The following is a 6,237-nucleotide window of genomic DNA, read 5'->3' as shown; positions in this document are numbered from 1 at the left end:
CTGTCGCTGTACCTGAAAACAGCTTCTTCTAAGTAGCCTTTGAAAGGTAGTTTGGTGAAAGATTAACAGTTTACTGTTTTATTTATTTATTTTATTTATTTATTTGTCACAACAGTATATGTAAGCATAAGCACGAAATAACTATACGATGTATAAGCATATATATAAGCATAAGTATAAAAAAACTATACAAATTGGATCCAATCAAAGGGGGAGAGGAACGGTAGGCACGTTGGTGCTCTTATGCACACCCCTTACAGACCTCTTAGGAATAGGGTGAGGTCAATAGTAGATAGTTTTTGGTTAAAGCTTTGGGGATTTTGGTAAGAGACCACAGAGTCAGGTAATGCATTCCAGGCATTAACAACTCTGTTATTGAAATCATATTTTCTACAATCAAGATTGGAGCGGTTCACATTAAGCTTAAATCTATTGTGTGCTCGTGTAATGTTGCGATTGAAGCTGAAGTAGTCTTCAACAGGAAGGACATTGTAACAGTTTATTCTATGAGTTAAACTCAGGTCATATCGAACGCGGCGGAGTTCTAAATTTTCTAAACCCAGGATTTCAAGTCTGGTGGCATAAGGTATTTTGGTGTACTCAAGAGGAGTGGAGAACTCTTCTTGTAAAATATTATACAATATACTATAGTATTTTATACTATATACTAGACAGATGGAAGAAGAGATGGCTTAAAATAAGTTTTATGGATGTTCCAAAAGGAATGGTTTGAAATTATTTTATTGCATACACTTCGTATGAAGAACTACTCTAGCTAACACTGAATATTTTAATTGTAAGTGAAAAAAATATATTAAGCCATCGTAGTTAATGAATCAGTCTAAAAAACCAGGAGACTGTGAGTTCTAATCACAGCTTAGGTATAAAAGCTAGCTGAGTGACTTTGAGCCATTCATTGTCTCAGTCCAATTCACCTCATAGGGTTGCTGTTTTAAGTAAAATTAGAAGACAAGGGAATATTAGGTAATGCTTGCTGCCTAGAGTTATTCATAAAAATAATAAAAATGGTTTTTTAAAAAAAATCTTTTAAAAGAACTTGAAATGCATCCTATCCTTTTGGTTGTTTTCTGTTTTCTGTTAAATATAATATCCTACTGAGGAACACTTAAGAAACTTAGTAAATTATTAGCTTTTAAATAAAGGAATTAAGCAATATACTATATTTGCTCAACCCCACATAGGAAAATGTACTGCATACTGGTTCTGGATCTACTACTCAACAATGTTTTTTATATCATATGTATTGCTGTAATTCTTTGTCATATATAGATTCTTTTTAAGAATGAGAAACATTCGCAACTAAGAAAGACCAGGTCACATTACACTTTTTTCCAAAAACAACAAGATTATAGCTCTGACTTGAGTAGCTTGCCAATAGACTATAAAGGTAAAAGTAAAGGTTCCCCTCGCACATACGTGCTAATTGTTGCCGACTCTAGGGGACTCTAGGGGGCGGTGCTCATCTCCGTTTTAAAGCTGAAGAGCCAGCGCTGTCCGAAGACGTCTCCATGGTCATGTGGCCGGCATGACTCAACGCCAAAGGTGCACGGAACGCTGTTACCTTCCCACCAAAGGTGGTCCCTATTTTTTCTACTTGCATTTTTACGTGCTTTCGAAACTGCTAGGTTGGCAGAAGCTGGGACAAGTACCTCAATAGACTATAGCAGTATAAAATCTTTTATTAGATATTTTTAAATCTCTTCTTTTACTAGGGATATATGATAAACCTTTTAAATATTTCCTTTTATCATCAACTTTTAATTGTGCTGAGAACAACAATCCTTTCCAATTTTAGAAAGGTCATGACGTGCATTTCAACTTGTTTGATAAAATCTTAGTATTCATGCAATGCCCATATGATGAAACTTGAACGTTCTTCTATTATTCAAACACCTTATATTGAATTTATATGGGGTTATCAAAAATTGGAAAGTTATATAATAGTTTAAACATTATAATTCAACAATAACTATATTTTTGAGTATTGATAATATTCCAAATTCAGGGATATTGTAGATTCTTTATGTTGTCTGTAGCAGGCTTTGAGTGAGTACAAGTTTCCATATGTTTTGACCTACAGTAAACTTGCTCATTCAGCTCTTAAACCACAAATGGCATGTTGTCTCCTTTTTAAACATTTGTGATGGCAGATATCAACAGAGTTTCTATCACCTTTCCCTTCTAATTTGATCTTACAGATCTGGAGAATGATAAACCAAAGACGTTATTCCCCCCCCCCCTCTTTTGTTACAGGAAAGCTTGTATTGTGCACAAATATTTACTTTTCAAAAAACATGAGGATATATACATTTATTTCTAGAGTTTATTTCTAGTTGCTTTTTTATTCTTGTATTTTTTCTGCCTTATCTCTACTGTGCCTTATTTCTATAAAAGATAGATATGTTTCTATATCTTGTTCAACATTATTATTAGATTTTTGTCCTGTCTTCTTTTTTTGGCTAACTTTGGGTAACAAATATGCCTAATTCTCCTGCTGCCTATTTTTCTCCACAACAAACCTTCCAGTCTTCCAGGACTGACTCACTGTGAGGTGGGTTGGGCTGGGCTGAGAGAAGTGGTGACTGGCCTAAAGTCACTCATCCAGTTTGTCACCCCTTAAGCCATTTTTGGAGCATCTTCACAGCTGCCACAGCGAGGCCAGGTGGAGCTGTTGGAACATAAGTGGGGAGATATAGATAGTTGGGGGATGTGTAGCCAAAATAACCTGATTGGACCATGTGATGGACATGTGACCTGGGGGGCAAGAACTTTGGGTTTTGATTTGGGTGGGGAAAACCCTGGGTCCTTTAGAGTCGGGTTTTCACCAGCTGTGCCAATATGATTGCCAAATAAAATTATGCTTTGAGGAAACTCTAGGCCTCAGAGTTTTGATTGCTTTGGGGTTATTACTCGAAACCCTGACAATTTTCATGTCTCAGAAAACCTTAGAAAGTGCCTGATTTCTAGGTTACCATCTTAATCACTACACCAAACTGGCTCTCATGTTTATACTATATTTCCATCCTCTTCTTTTCCCTTCACATATGGGTTAATGATTAGGGCTTCACCTTCACTTCTCCCAAGTGTAAAAAGCAGAGAAAATGAAGTCCTTTTCTGATCAGCCTGTCTTTTCTCATCTTTTCACGTTCCAAATTTGGGCTGCCTAGGGGACTGCCTTGTTGGCATTTTCCAGGATCTGGGCCTCAGTTGCCTCTAGTTTGCTATTGATCTGCTGGGCTCTGCTGCTCTATTTAAGTTTAACTGTGCTTCTGAAGTCACTTTCACTGGGATTTCCTGCTACTGTACAATGTACTGCCATTCTTTTTCAACATGGCTCACTTGATAACTGAATGCCACAGGATATAATGGAAGGGGTGCTAAGTGCAGACATTTTCTTTATAGGTAGGGAATTGGAGGCCCACTGCAGTAAGAGTTTGGAGTCCAACTTAAGCCCCAGGTCCAGCCAGATGGATTACTGTACGACATCCAAACTGTACTCAAAACAGAATGCCAGAACTGAAACCAATGCAGAGAATAAAAAGGTAATGGTTCCCCTCACACATGTGCTAGTCGTTGCCGACTCTAGGGAGCGGTGCTCATCTCCGTTTCAAAGCCGAAGAGCCAACGCTGTCCGAAGACATCTCCGTGGTCATGTGGCCGGCATGATTCAACACCAAAGGCGCACGGAACGCTGTTACCTTCCCACCAAAGGTGGTCCCTATTTTTTTTACTTGCATTTTTACATGCTTTCGAAACTGCTAGGTTGGCAGAAGCTGGGACAAATAAAAGGAGCTCACCCTGTTACACGGCAGCACTAGGGATTCGAACCACCAAGGGGCCAACAGTTCTAATTTGCAGAATGAAAGTACTGCAAAGAACTTTCACAATTTAGATTACTAAAACTCTAGTTTTCATTACTTTTAACTGGGCAAAATGGTGCAACATAGGATTGCCCATATTGCCCATAGTCATTGTTCTGAGATGGGAAGCTATTATAGGATGATTTTTGAACCAAGGTTCCTCAAATGGTTTAACTTAAAAGGTGCATCCAAAAGCTGGGCTCCAGGACTCGAGTTGGAGAAGTTGTGAATATTCAATATTACTGGCTGCTGCTATTGATCTTCATTTCCAAAGTTCTGTGACAGTTCCCAGCCAGCTTTGCAATTCCTTGCACCCTCCTCCACCCAGCAGCAGCCACTTGCCTGTTTGCTGGGAAGGGAAGAAGAAACAGGGAGGAAGGAACCTCCACACACCCTTCCTGGCCAGTGGTGGGTTTCAGATTTTTTACTACTGGTTCTGTGGGTGTGGCTTGGTGGGCATGGCATGACTTGTTGGGTGTGGCAGGGGAAGGACACTGTAAAATCTCCATCCCCACCCCACCCCACTCCAGGGGAAGGATACTGCAAAATCGCCATTTCTGTTGTGACCCAGGCCCAAGTAGGTAATAGGAAACTCAGTTTAAAAACAAACTTTATTAGAACAGCTGAGAATTAACTCATTCTCAACGTAGTCCAAACTAAATCAAAGCAAATTCTTCCCAACACAATTCCTCAGTTTTATCACCAACCTTGGTCTAATTACGCAAACTGCCAAAGGCCTTTCTTGGCAAAAGTTCAGAAGACACCGATAAAAAACAAATGCAGCAAGACAAAGCTATCAACTTTGTTTTCCGGCAAAGAGCCCAAACGCCGTTGGTGGTGTTTTAAGCCTTACGGGAGGGGCCAATCACTTCTTGACCCTATTCCCGAGTCATCCTCTTTGCTTTAGCTGCTTTTGCCTTCTGGCAGCTCTTCTCATGCGTGCATTAGGAACAGGCTCCTCCTGTTCCTCTGCCTCACTACTGTCAGCCTCTGGAGGCTCTGGATTCCGCACATCACTCCCCGATGGCCCTGGCCCCACCTCTGCTTCCAATGCAGAGCCCTTATCTGGGCCTTCCCTAGCCTCCAGGACTGGCCCATGTTCTTCCTCAGCTTCATCGCTGACTCCATTGCCAGCTCCGCAGGCTGCTGGCGGACCACAACAATTTCCTCCAGATCAGCTGGGACTTAGGAAGCAGAGAATAGATGTGGGTGGGGCCAGTCAGAATTTTTATTACCGGTTCTCCAAACTACTCAAAGTTTCCACTACTGGTTCTCCAGAACTGGTCAGAACCTGCTGAAACCCACCTCTGTTCCTGGCCCATGCCATTCCCCATGCACTCTACCAACCTGTGCCATCTTCCTGCATGCCTTCACTGACCCATACACCTCTTGAGCACCTACACACAGCCTTCCTGACCTGCACTGCCTATTTCCACCTGCATTCGTATCTATCTTCCCTGACCCATGCTGCAATTCTTGGGCATCCACACACTCTTCCTAACCCATGTCACCACCCATTCATTAATTTATATAGCTTTTCATCTCAGAACAATGACTATGGGCAATATACGAAGATTAGACAATGAAAAAAATAATCCATGCACCTGGACAATAATATCTTCCTCTTAAAAAGCATACCAACAAGGTTAGTCTAACCTACTGGCCTGAACCCCTGGGGTAACAGCCAGGTCTGCAGAGGCTTATAAAAGGCAAATAGCATGATCTGTTGGCTACATGGAGTAATATTAATGGGTAGTTACAGAAATGAAAACGTTATTGGCTTGCAGTGAACAAAAGATGCTTTCCCAGGGTGGAGCGATGGAAGCAGGTGTGGCCTCTTTGCTTTTATGCCGTTGCATGCCCTTTGCTTACTTCAGTCTGCCACTCTCCTTAAAGGACCTCCACTGTGTATTATGTCAAGGGGGAAAAGCATTTCAAGCAACATAGCATTTAACTGGTAAAAGGGATAATTATAACATAGTGGGATTATTATGCTTCATCATTCCAAATTTTTAGATAACATGTGAAGCTAAGCAAATAGTACTGGGTGATAAAAGAACCCCACTGTTATTAATCATTCATTGATAAACTTCACATCATTATTATTTTTAAAAAAGCTTAAAAGTTTCCCTTATAACAAATGAACAAAAATACAATTCAAACAGTAAACATTTTCATATTACAGTTTAGATATTGTTTGGGGACATTAAACTTTGACACTGAACCAAACCACGTTCAATCCTATCAAGTTTTTAAAAATTCCTAGAAGTGACAATTCCACACATATGAAAATACTGTTGTAAAAAAATATCCTTTTTGATAAGTTTATCAGAAATCAAGAATGCTCTAGATAAAT

This window comes from Ahaetulla prasina, chromosome 3 (genome assembly GCF_028640845.1).
Source record: "Ahaetulla prasina isolate Xishuangbanna chromosome 3, ASM2864084v1, whole genome shotgun sequence".
Classification (NCBI taxonomy): Eukaryota; Metazoa; Chordata; class Lepidosauria; order Squamata; family Colubridae; genus Ahaetulla; species Ahaetulla prasina.
Note: the sequence above shows the minus strand (reverse complement) of the source record.